This window comes from Canis lupus, chromosome 15, assembly GCF_048164855.1.
Source record: "Canis lupus baileyi chromosome 15, mCanLup2.hap1, whole genome shotgun sequence".
NCBI lineage: Eukaryota > Metazoa > Chordata > Mammalia > Carnivora > Canidae > Canis > Canis lupus.
Window position 1 is genome coordinate 30715003 of NC_132852.1, and position 13179 is coordinate 30728181.

General features: G+C 44.7%; 2 long non-coding RNA genes across 2 annotated transcripts in view; both read left to right on the forward strand.

The window, feature by feature from the left end:
• The window catches only part of LOC140604820 (uncharacterized), a 39668-nt gene extending 27795 nt beyond the window's left edge, over nucleotides 1-11873 (forward strand). Inside the window, exons 2-3 of the long non-coding RNA XR_012007647.1 lie at nucleotides 8169-8260; nucleotides 11563-11873. This is a non-coding gene — a long non-coding RNA (uncharacterized lncRNA). The remainder of the gene's footprint in view (nucleotides 1-8168; nucleotides 8261-11562) is intronic.
• A 304-nt stretch (nucleotides 11874-12177) lies between these two features.
• Nucleotides 12178-13179, forward strand: part of LOC140604819 (uncharacterized) — a 44752-nt gene continuing 43750 nt past the window's right edge. Inside the window, exon 1 of the long non-coding RNA XR_012007646.1 lies at nucleotides 12178-12494. This is a non-coding gene — a long non-coding RNA (uncharacterized lncRNA). The remainder of the gene's footprint in view (nucleotides 12495-13179) is intronic.

Here is a 13179-nt window from a genome sequence, read left to right on the forward strand (position 1 = left end):
GCCACCACTTTCATCTGTTCTACATTCTCTTAGGGACCCTGCCGGGTTAGGTTTTGGAAAATGGAAACCAAGGAGTAAAGCTGTCTTCAGCCACCGTACATTCCCCCTGAGATGAGGAGGGCCTGATACCTTCTTAGAAGGGGAAGGTAAAAATGCAACAATAACCAAAGAAAACAAAATAGCAGTAACTCAATAAGGTATCCTGCTACACCTCCTTTAGAGTTGAAAATGTGTTCCTTTGGTAATTTGCCAAAGTCACCGTGCTAGGCAAAATAATGATTCTCTAAAGATGTCCAAGCCCTAATCCTTAGATGTTGTGAACAGGTTACTTTACAAGACACAAGGGAATTTGTAGATGTGTTGAAAGGGAGGATGATTCTGGATTATTTGAGTGGACCCAGTCTCATCACATGCGTCCTTAAAGTGGAAGAGGGGAAGCAGAAGGTGGGTCAAGTACTTATGAGTGAGGACTTGACTCCATAGTGCTGGCTTTGAAGATGGGGAAAGGGAACCAGGAATTAAGAAAACACGGATCTATGTCCTATAGCTGCAAGGAACTGAAATCCACCAGCAACAAGAATGAGCAAGGAAATGGATCCTCCTCCTCTCCAACTTCCAGAAAGGAACACAGCCTTGCCAACACCTTCCTTTTAACCCAGTGAGTCTGTAGGTATGACCTACAGAACTGTAAGGTAACACATTTGTGTTGTTGACACTGCTAAGTTTGTGATAATTTGTTACGACGGCAATAGAAAGCTAATATAGTCACAAAGCTGGGAAAAGCCAAGATCGCACCTGAGGTCATATTTGAAAGCCCACGTTCTCTCCATTATGTTTCATCATCTTAAAATGTTCCCCGGTCCAGTGCTATCTTACACAAAGTTAAATTAGAAAATAGAAGATGCGGATTTTTTTTTTCTTTTGGAGATAACCTTATTGTTGTAAAAGCAGTGGATCTTATTCAAAGAGCGTCAAATAATACATACAAATACACAGAAGAAAGTAAAAGCTCCCATAAATTCTATAACCTAGAAATCAGCACTAACATCCTTTCTATCATTTCTACAAACACCCTTCCAGAAAATTTGCTTTGCATGTACATATGATAAATATTTATATCTTTTTATATGTTTCTGTAATTGCTTTTTTGACTGGACAATTTTTCATAGACATCTTTTTGTCAGTAAATATAGATCAACACTATCATTTTAGGTGACTGAGTAATATTCTATTGTATGGATGTTTCATAATTTACTTAAGCAATTCTTATAAATGGACACTTACGTTGTTTACAATATCTTAGCTCTTCAAAACAATACTGTGATTAATGCCTCTTGATCTTATCTTACTCATTTAAATATCCCATAAAGGTAATTCCTGGGAGTAGAGATTTTCAAAGAGTATATATATATTACATTTTTATGTGTTTTGGAAAAACTATCCTCCCGGATAGTTTTACAACTTGAATTTTCAACAACACTGCAGAAGCAAGTCACTGTTTCTTTAGCTCATTAACACTAGGTTTTGTTAATCTTCGTCTACCTGGGAAGCAAAAAGTAAATGAATTTTTTGGTTTTGACCTTTTGGTTACTCTCACAATTAAATATATATATTTTAATGTTTAGTGGTCACTGGTATTTCTCCCTTTGGGGGCTGCCTGTGAGAAATTAATATGGCGTTGTGTAAAAGTGTAGACTTTCAACAGCAAACCTGGTTCTGAATCAGTCTTTGGTCATCTGCTAATAGTACAATCTCAAGCAAGTTAGTTAAATACTCTGAGCCTCGGTTTTTTCCACCTGTCAAATGGGTATAATCTCTATCTCTGAGTTTCTGAGAGTGTTAAAGGAGATAATTTAGATAAAGCTTTTTTTGCCTGGCATGTAGTAAAGTGTCTCCTAACTATCAGTTATTATTGATGAGATCTCTTGCTTATTTTTGGTTTGCAAGAACTTACAAGCTTTTTAGTTATTAAGGCTATTTATCCTTTTTTTTTTTATAAAAATATATTTATTAGAGACAGAGAGAGAGAGAGGCAGAGACACAGGCAGAGGGAGAAGCAGGCTCCATGCAGGGAGCCCGACGTGGGACTCCATTCTGGGACTCCAGGATCAGGCCCTGTGCTGAAGGTGGCGCTAAACCGCTGAGCCACCAGGGCTGCCCAAGGCTATTTGTCCTTTGATGTATATGTTGCAAAATGGTTTATGTGGGTCTATTTTAAATGGAGGGAAATGGAGAAGAAAAGGCACCTGTACAGTCACATGCCTGGCAGGGTGTGGGGGGGGGATGGGGATGGGGAAGGACACACCAGCATCACTCAGCCTTTCTCCAAACAACCTGCTGGTCTTGCTCAACCAGGGCCTCAGGGACCCTTTCATTAGCATGATAGTAGCAGCTTTACATTCCTGGTTTTAGGATCCCTGCCCTCCAGGTCGCAGTCTTCCTCTTCTATGAGGCCTTACACTGGCTCTCTGGTTGATGTTTGGTCTCTAACTGGTGTGCATCCCCCTCTGGAGTCTGGTTGCTGGGCCAAGTCCTCCTCTCCTTCCCCGTGGCAGAGGGGCCAGTGCCCTGCCGCCTGCCCTTGCTGAGACTTTTCCTGAGTCGTCAGTTTTCTTCCTCTTCACTGATGGACTCTGGGGCCCAGCCGCAGCCGCTGACAAAGGAGTGATTCGTTGATTCATGTTAACACCTATTAATAGAGCTCATTATTTCCCGGGAAACCGACAGGATGACGCTCCTCCCTGTCTTCTGTTTTCAGGGCACAATTGATTCCTCCTCACCACATTAAGTGGCAGCCGTTTAAATCATATTGATGTCTGCAGTTCAAAGTGATGCCTCTGATGTCTCGCGTGTTAACAAATTAAATACGGAAGCTGGAATCCGGAACGTGCCATTTGCCTGTTTTTGGGCGCGGGGTGGAGCTCACTGCCTGGAGTGTGTTTTTTGTTTTGAAGCATAAATGTGTGTACATAGCCTATTTGTGTGGAGTTTCCATAGATCTGTGTCTTTTTGTCTCCTTTCCGTCTGGCTGTTTTTTAAATCAGTTACTAGAAGTCTAAATTTCCTTCTTTTTCTTAATCATTAATTTTTACTATGAATCCCCAGTGCTTCAGTGGAATGAATCAAGAGACTATTACAACGTCTGGTCTCTTCCAGAAGGATGTTGGACTTGTTCTAAGTATTTGTGTCTTGGGTGGGTGGGATGGACATCAGGTGAGTGAGAATAGAAAATGAAGATGGGCTTGGAGGAGAAAACATGAGAGTGAAGATTAATTATCTCGAAAACAGAGATTTGTTATCTCCTAAAAAGTGGGCTAAGATGACAGTCACCTAGTAGTTAAAAGTGCAGCCTGAAAACAGTGAGACGTTGGACTATTGTGGTTTGCTGGTTTTTTAAAAATCAAAAACAAAATAAAAACAAATAAAACCATTGTTTTATTTGAGAGAGCATTGGTGATCCATGTTTTTTTCCCTTCTGACATGGTCTCTTCTCAGGTTTCCTTTGGGGGCTGAGTCCTGTGACCTGGTCCAAAAGGTGGCGTGGGTGGCAGGGGTCCAGTACCCAGGTGTACCCGTCTTTCCGTGTATCTGCTGGAGGACGCTTCCTCTCCGGGGGGTGTATTTCTGTGTGGATGCATTTCCAAATATTTGTGGCCTGTCCGGGAGTAACTGATTTGCCAAGTGCGGCATCAAGCCCCAGCGGGAGGGAGAAGCGCCTCTGAGGGCTGCTACGGAATGGCTTTGCCAAGTGGGCTGGACTCGAATAAAACTGCAAGAAGGAGCTTGCAAGAAGGAGCTTATGTGGTGATTGCTTCCCTCCATCTCTTAAGTGATGCAGTCCGAGCTGATTGATTGATTTAATGTTACAGCCTCCGAAAAATGTGGAGCAGCTGTAATTGTTGCTGGAGGTGGCTGTCAGCTTCACGCTGAGTGAGTGACTGGTACCTGAGAGACCCCTGGAGGGGCTCCTGCTGGCTCAGAGCGAGAGGCTCCGGCCTGCCTCACCCGTACTGCGGTTGCCTAGCAGACCCCCTCGTTGGCCAGATAGTTTAAGATCTCTGGAAGTCAGTGTGCAAGCACCACCCACATGCACACATGCCCACATCGTGTCTATTGGGGTCTCACGGTGAAGGGCAGGGAGAGTGAGTCTTTGCTCTGTTTCTTTGATCAGAGTCACAGAACAGAGGGAAGAATGTGTGTGTGTGTGTGTGTGTGTGTGTGTGTGTTTACCCCCAGATGAACTTACTTCCTCCTTTTGGGGTGAGTGTTGTGGCTGTGGCCCTACTATTATCTTGGGATGTGGCTTCAGGGTGATGTGGGTCCAAGGCCACTGACCCTTAAGTTCACTCAATGGGATGGCTGATATTTCACAACCTGGTCCCTTGCTTTAGGGTGTTGTCTGCTTTAAACTATCCCCAGTATTTTCAGCTTTTATTTTATTTTTTATTTATTTTATTTTATTTTTTTTTAAAGATTTATTTACTTATGATAGACATAGAGAGAGGCAGAGACACAGGCAGAGAGAGAAGCAGGCTCCATGCACCGGGAGCCCGACGTGGGATACGATCCCGGGTCTCCAGGATCGCGCCCTGGGCCGAAGGCAGGCGCCAAACCGCTGCGCCACCAAGGGATCCCTATTTTCAGCTTTTAAAAAAAATCATTTGTGTCTGACTGCAAATTGGTTTATTAGATAGATCTTCTCTGTGATCATGTTTTGAGGGAGCAGGCAATTGGGGGTGGTGGGCACAAGATTCTTTAGGAGATAACTAGCATTGTTCTCTAGGGGGGAATTGATTAAATATTTCACAATTCTCGTTGAATGTGACTCCTGGGGACTTGGCTGTCCTCTTGGTGGAGAGGCAGTGGGGGCAGAGGTGGGTGGGCATGGGACGGGAGAATGCTCATCTAGAGGGTTACTAAATACACTAATGTCTCCTTCAATCTGTTTCTTTAGAATTGTTTGTTCTATTGCATTGGGGGAAACTGAGGGCTTAGGAAATGCTTCTGAATGATTCCTACTGAACATGTCACACGATGGTGTGATCCCTCTCATACCCAGGCTAAGGTATAGTGAAATGTGGGCTACATCTCCTCCTCCTTTTGCCATTTTCTTCCCAACTCCTATCTCCCCTCAAACCTACTCCAGGGCGGCCTTCCCTACCTCAGTTGATAGCAGCTCCGGGCAGCCCTGGTGGCTCAGCGGTTTGGCGCCGCCTGCAGCCCAGGGTGTTATCCTGGAGACCCAGGATCGAGTCCCACGTTGGGCTCCCTGCCTGGAGCCTGCTTCTCCCTCTGCCTGTGTGTATCTCTCATGAATAAATAAATAAAATCTTAAAAAAAAAATGATAGCAGCTCCGTCATTCCAGTAGCTCAGGGCCCAGCCTTGCCCAGCCAGTCCTTCGGGTGATCCTGATGGTCTGCCCTCAGCGTGCGGCCCAGATCTGAGGCTCTTCATGCCTCCACTGCTCTCACCCCGGTTCAACCACTGTCAGTGCTTACCTGGCAAGTTCAACTGCAAGGGCCTTCTGGAAGCTCGCTTGCTTCTATCTTCGTCCCCATAGACTTGAGTCTGTTTTTAGCACAACAGCCAGGGTGATCCATGTACAACATAATCCAGATCAGGCCACTCCTTTGGCTCATAACCTGGCAATAATTTCCTATTTCAAGAGAGAAACCAACATCGTTATGGTAGGTAGCATCAAGGCCCTGCATCACTGGACTCCTTAAAAATCTCTCACCTCCTTCCTCTGTTCTTTTCATTGCTTACTCAGCTCCAGCCATCCTGGTTTTATTATTCTTGGGAGAGCCTGGAACACTGCCACCCTGGGCCTTTGCTGAAGATGTGCGCCCTTTGCCTGGAAAACTCTTCCCTGTTGAGACTTGCTTGGCTCTCAACTCTTCACTCAATTGTCATCTTCTCAATGAGTGATTTCCTGGCTATCCTATTTAAAATGGGACCTCCTGGAGCTCCTGGGTGGCTCAGTGGTTGAGTGTCTGCCTTTGGCTCAGGTCGTGATCCTGGGTCCTGGGATCGAGTCCCACATCAGGCTCCTTGAGGGGAGCCTGCTTCTCCTTCTGCATATGTCTGTGTCTCTCATGAATGAATAAATAAAATCTTTAAAAAATAAATAAATAAAATGGGATCTCCCAATCTTTATTCCTGCTGCCATGCTTTATCTTTTCTTCTTTCTAGAATATATTACCTTTTAATATACTATGGAAGGTTAGCTATTATGCTTATTTATTGACTTGTTTTTTTGTCTGTCCCTTTCATCAGAATATAAATTTGTGTGTTCCTGGGCTCTGGGGTGGCTCAGTCAGTTAAGGGGCTGCCTTGGGCTGAGGTCATGATCCCAGGGTCCTGGGATTGAGCCCCAGTCTGGCTCCTTGCTCGGCAGGGAGTCCACTTCTCCCTCTCCCTCTGCCTGCCACTCCCCCTGCTTGTGTTCTCTCTCTCTCTTTAAAAAAAAAATAAATAAATAAAATAAATTCGTGAATTCCTGTTTCGGTCAGTGATGTATTCCAAATACCTAAAACAATGGTGGGAAGAGCATCACAGGGGCTCAGTATCTTTGTGGCTTGTTTTGTGATTGATTTCTTCTCTTAGTTTGGTGGCTTGCCTTAAAAACTCTCCTCAGACTGCTCGTTCTGACCTTCTAAACTAAATCTACCTTCCCAGGTAGTGCCTCGAGCTTCTGGTGATTTTCAGATTTTCTGTCAACCCCCTTTATCAAAACTTACATATTCTGTGTTCTGTTCTCTTAGGACGTTGCTTTTAAGTAGATAATGTAACTCATTAATCAATGCTAAGATGTTATTCATTTTTTCCCCCTTGGAGGTGTTTACAATGCAGTATAGCTTGGTCCTAAAAACCAAATGTGCTGCTCCCAGGAGTCACCATTTAGGTTTCTAGCAGGCCAGTGGGGCAGACATTTTTCAGTGGTAGAGGAAGACATTTGTATCCTCAGTCAGGTTACCATACAGGTAGTGCCGACAAGGGTAGCTAGCCCTGTCTGCTTCAGAGCAGTGGTCTAGAAGCCTAGCCCTACTCTGTGCCCCAAATTCTACATATTATTTTCCTATTATTGTTGACTACACAAACACTGGCTGTGTTTATACACAGAACTTCATTTTAACCTTTGCTGGAACATTTCTAGCTGGAAGATAAAATATTATCATTCTCATTTTTTAAAAAAAGATTTTATTTATTTATTCATGAGAGATACCGAGAGGCAGAGACCTAGGCAGAGGGAGAAGCAGGCTCCCCGCCAGCAGCCTGATTTGGGACTCCATCCCAGGACCCCAGGGTCACGACCGAGCCAAAGGCAGATGCTCAACCGCTGAGCCACCCAGGTGCCCCTGGAGACACTCTTGGAGCTGCTAATCCACTGTCTTCCTGGTGGTGTCACTGAGGTCCGGAGAAGCCAAGTAATTTGCCAAAGATTGCCTAGTCAGTACGTGACAGAGACCAAGAGGGGGTTAAAGTCCATATCTTTTGAGACCAAGTTTGGAGCTTTTTTTTTTTTTTTTTTTAAATAAAACATTATTATTATTATTTTTTGGAGAAGTTTTATAGCAGAACTGAGCAGAAAATACAGGGTTCCCTGACCCCACATAAGCACAACCACCTCCACCCATTGTGGCATATTTGTTACAGTTGACAAACCTGCATTGACAGATTGTTATCACCCAAAGGCCATAGTTTAGAGTTCACTCTTAGGGTTGTACATCTCATGGGTCTGGACAAGTGTATTAATGGCATATCCCCACCACTGCAGGATCATAGAGAGCCGTTTCACTGCCCTAAGCATCCTCTGAGCTCTTCTATTCTGTGCTCCCTCCCGCTCTCCACTGAAAGCCACTGATCTTTTTATTGCCTCCATTGTTTTGCCTTTTTGAGAAAAGAGAGTCATGGAGCTGGAATCATAGAGCCTTTTTTAGATTGGCTTCTTTCGCTTAGTAATATGCATTTAATGCTCTTTTTAATATAGCAGATTCCTCTTGGGTCCAAAAAATTGCCCTCTGTCGCCCAGGGTATAAAGGCATTTAAACATGCCTAATTTTGTCACTGTAATGTATTTGTGTAATAGGTATTTATAAGATGCCTAATTATAGCTGATTGTGCACATGCAATATGATTTCATTTATTCTGACTTCCCTCCTCCCAGCCCTCCACCTCTTGTGAAGATGGACCCCCTATGAAGCTCATAGCACAGAACTCGGAGCTGGTGGCTTCCTTGTGACTAATGAGGTGTAAATGGTAAGACAAACAAGATGGGGAAGGAGAAGCCAGCAAGAAGGAGGAGAATGCAGACACAGAGACATGGTGACCTCTGATTATCCAAAGCTGTTTATTGAACACATTTTTGTGCTAAGACCGCCTGCTGTCTCCAGTCTGCATGCTGCTTTACTCCTCCTAATTAAAGCCAGCGGGCTAGGATGGAAGAAGACAATTTCAAGGCAAAGGGGTGGGGGTAGGGAGCCAAGTAATAGCTTTCTTTTCTCTTTTTAGGGAGACTCTGAGCTTGAGCTTGTTCTAGGTGAAGCTGGCCTGAAGGACATGCCTGGAAAATTAAAATCCAGGGTACTCAAAGGCATCGTTTGAATTTACTGCATTCCATTGCACTGAGGTCTCTGGCCTATGGCTCGGTGTGTTCTAAGAAAGGGAGCCTAATGAAGGGAAAGTTAGCCTCTGTCAGGCTCATGTTCTCTATTTGCACGGATCTCTCCTTGCCTTAATTATTACTGGAGTCTCACTTGGGGGTACAACTGTTAAAAAATTGATGGCATCTGGGGGCATCTAGGTGTTCAGGCAGTTAAGCATCTGACTCTTGATTTCAGCTCAGGTCATGATCTCAGGATCGTGGGATTGAGGGCAGCCTGGGTGGCCCGGCGGTTTAGCACCTGCCTTTGGCCCAGGGCATGATCCTGGAGTCCTGGGATCGAGTCCTGTGTCAGGCTCCCTGCATGGAGCCTGCTTCTCCCTCTGCCTGTGTCTCTGCCTCTCTTTCTGTGTCTCTTATGAATAAATAAATAAAATATAAAAAAAAATCCTAACCTTTAAAAAAAAAGGAGGATCACGGGATTGAGCCCCATGTCAGGCTCTGTGCTCAGCATGGAATCTGCTTAAGATTATCACCCTTTAAAAAAAAAAAAAAAGATTATCATCCTTTGCTTGTCCCCCACCCATGCTTGTGCTCACGCTCTCTCTCAAAAAATATATATATTGATAACATTTGCATTTTCCTCCTTTCCTTACGCAGGTGATTCTCAAATTTTTGGAGAATATCAGAATAGCCTAAAGAGCTTATTAAAACACAGATGGCTGGGCCCCATTCTAGAGTTTCTGATTCAGTAGAACCAGGGTGGGGCCCAAGATTATGCATTCCTAACAAGTTCCCCAGTGATGCTGATGTTGCTGGTCCGGAGACCACACTTTGAAAATCACTGCTCTCAGGGTGCCTGGGTGGCTCAGTTGGTTGAGTGGCTGCCTTCAGCTCAGGTCATGATTCCGGGTCCTGGGATGGAGCCCCATATCAGGCTCCCTGCTTGATGGGCAGCCCGCTTCTCCCTCTCCCCTGCTTGTACACATGTTCTCTCTCTCTCAAATAAATAAAACCTTTTAAAAAAATGAAAAAAAAAAAAAAGAGAGAATCACTGCTCTCAACCAGCTGTTCCCAAACTTTCTCATGTGCAGACCTTCACAGTCATGATTATTGTATCTTTCTGATTTGTGTTATCCCACAATCTATGGAACTGAAGCGTTACCAGTATGAGAGGTGACGTTTCCCGCTCAGGGCATTCTGAGCTAAAACGATCCCACCGCCAATGGGAAGTGATACTTCTATCCATAAGGCCCTGGCAGAAGGGGTTAAGCTCCTTTCAAACAAAGTAAGGCAAGAAGGAGGTGAGGGTTGAACTTCTTGTCTTTTTAGGAAGGCTACATGGTATCATGGAAAGAGCATGCATGGCTTTAGAGTTTACCAAGCTTGGGTCTATTCAATTCTTAGCTCTTCTCTTGTACTTGATTGACATTGACCATGTTATTGAACTTATTTGAATTTCAATTGCCTACCTGTAAATTTTACTTATTCAACAAATACTCATTAAGCCCAGACTGTCTTTCTAGCTTCTGGGAATATGGTGAGGGCGAGGACACCACCACCTGTGTCTCATGGAATTTATATTCCAGTTGAGCGGAGGGCAGACTGTAAACAAGTAAACCAGTAAACAGGCATTATAACTTCAGTTAGTGATAGGAACAATAAAATAAAATGGGGAAACATAGCTTTTTGAGTGAATTGCTTTGTGGTTGAAATAAGATAATTGATGGAAAGGCCTGGCATGCAGATGGAGTGTCGTCAATATTAATGGCTTTATAATGGCTTCTGAAGAACTGGTGCAGACGCTGGCTGCTGGCCGGGTAGGGTTGGTGCTGAGGTGAGGGCTTCGTGGTATCTGTCAGACTTGTGGGCCAGGCTCCTCCATGTGGCAGAAGCTTCCACATTAGGGGAAGGGCACAAGATCTCTGTGCTTAGCTTAATGCTCACCTAGGGAGCAAGAGCTCCATGCACCAAAAGTACACATGAATTTGGGGACTTCTCCCCTACTTCTTGTTCTATCAGGGCCACTTCCTTCACCCCAAATAGTACCGAGATGGAGTGCTTGGAGCCCTATACTCTGTCTTCCTCAGAGGGTGGAACTGTTGGAAGATGCCAATGGGAGGGAAAACTATCTTAGAACAAATAGAGCAAATCAGATTTGGAAGGGGTAAAGAAGCATGTTTAATATCAAATTATAATTTCTCTTTTTAAAGATTTTATTTATTTATTCATGAGAGACACAGAGAGAGGCAGAGACCTAGACAGAAGGAGAAGCAGGCTCCCTGCGGGGAGCCTAATGTGGGACTCAATCCCAAGACCCCAGAATCACGCCTTAAGCTGAAGGCGGATGCTCAACCTCTGAGCCACCCAGGCATCCCTATAGTTTCTGATGGGAAGACAAAACTATACCTATCCTTTGGGACTCCACTAAAACTTCTTGGCTGGTGGGAATACTCAACAGAGAGGTCCTGCGTTTCCTCCTTTAAAGGCTGTGGGAGTGTGTGTCTTTCAGAAAGAGTTGCAGGGGAAAGGGTTCAGGACACACTACCCCCAAATGTGGGACCTTGGCATACTGAATGCTTCAAGGTGAGAAAATGTTAGAAATGGTGGGAGCTGGAAGGATTTCCTGACCTGCTGCTGAAGCAGTTCACGAGACCCTCATGTAAGGGGTACCCTCCCTGTACCAGGAGGAAAGAAAGGAACATCCTTCTCTCTGGAGATGGAGGGATGCCGAAGGGACAGCTCTTGCTGAGTTTTTCCCAGTTTACTACTCTCAGCTCATCACATCCTATCACATTTTCCCCACGACTCTCTACTCTTCATCAAACCTAGTGAAAAAATGCTCAGGTTTAACCACTTCCTTGGGTCTTTGTTTCCTTAGGAAGTCTTCCTTGTTACATAAAGCATCTATTAAATACATGGCTGTGCTTTTCTCTTGGTAATCTGTTTTTTGTTCTAGGGGCCCCAGCCCAGAACTTAGAAGAGTAGGGGAATAAGACATTTTCCTCTCTTACATGAAGTAAGAAGTTAAGTAGAGGTTAAGAAGAAGTTAAGAAGATTGAGAAAGATTACCAGATGCCTCTGAGAAGCTGCTTCTGAAGATTCAAAAATACTCTGCCACTGAGGTGTTCTCAGCTTGGCCACTGAGGCAGGATAGTTCCCGGTATCCTGGTAGCCCTCTCTGCCCTGGGTCCCCACCCCTCCCCACCCCTTCCTTGTGTGCTGTAGGCTCACATAGGACCTTAGCCCTCTCCTCCCTTCCCAGGGTCTGGCACTCTTTTGGAAGAGACTTAAGAGTATCTTACCATATTTCATATGATCTTCAGTTAATGGGTTTGTCTTTACTCCTGGGGCCATCTGCATCTCATCTCATTTCTAAGGTAGAAATGACTCGTAATTAGATGCTTTCCTTTGAGCAAATTCTGATGGAGAGAGAGGCAAAAGCCTAAGGGCCAGTTGAGGCCCTGTTAGCAGGATGGGTGGGGTAGGGGAGGGGAGAGCAGACCCGCACTGTGCATCCTTGGTGTCGGGCAAGGGTGTGGATTCGGCTTCGGATGGGCCCACGATTGAATTCGAGCAACTCCACTTTGGGCAAATTGCTTAACCTTTCTTTGTCATCTGAGAAATGAACATTAATAATAATAATAATAATAATAATAATAATAGTAATAATAAATCCCTGTTTCCATGGCTCTAGCCATCTAGGAGGATGGATCATCCCTGGTCGGAAAGATCTACGCCATAAGTACTTACTACCTAGCATGTCATTTAGAACCTCCTTACCAGTTACTTGGCCCTTGACCTGCCTTCTCAGCTGAGAAGTGTCTTCTGCTGTCTGCACTTCATGTTTTAGGGAAGAAAGATGTAAGATATTGTGCCCCAAACCTCAAGGTAAATTAGCATAAGTCCAAATGCTACCTATGCTGTGGGTGTTGCATATTAAGTAATTAATCTTTAAAGATTTATTTATTTATTTTAGAGAAAGTGTGAGCAGGGGGAGGGGCAGAGGGAGGGAGAGTGAGAAGCAGACTCCCTGCTGAGTGTGGAGCCTGAGGGGGCTCAATCCCATGACTCTGAGACCCTGAGATCATGGCCTGAGCTGAAACCAGGAGTCGGATGTTTAACCAGCTGAGCCCCCCAGGCGCCCCTGGGTGTTGCATTTGAAGAGGGAACATTCTGTGGAGACGAGGAAGCTTGATACCTGTGATGGACGTTCAGGCTGCCGTGGCCCAAGTAGTTAGAGGTGGTAGGATGTGGGAGAGCTTTCCGGTGTTGGTCAAACCTTCCCTCAAAATCACTTCTCTGGTTCTCATCCCTGGATCCTGGAAAGTGGGTACTTGTACCATCTTTGCAGTTGCCCTGCTCCGTGACGGAGGGGCTTCTCTACCAGAGAAGGCAGGTCAGCAGAACCCTTTCTGGACCTCAACAGGGTTCTATTCGCTTCTGCCCATAATCTGGTGGTGGTGGTGGTGGTGGAGGGAGTGTGTTTGGATCATTATACATATTATTTATATTTGTGTACATATGTTTAATATTTGTTGCTGTTATGAGAAGCGCCCCACCAGTGGTAGAAATG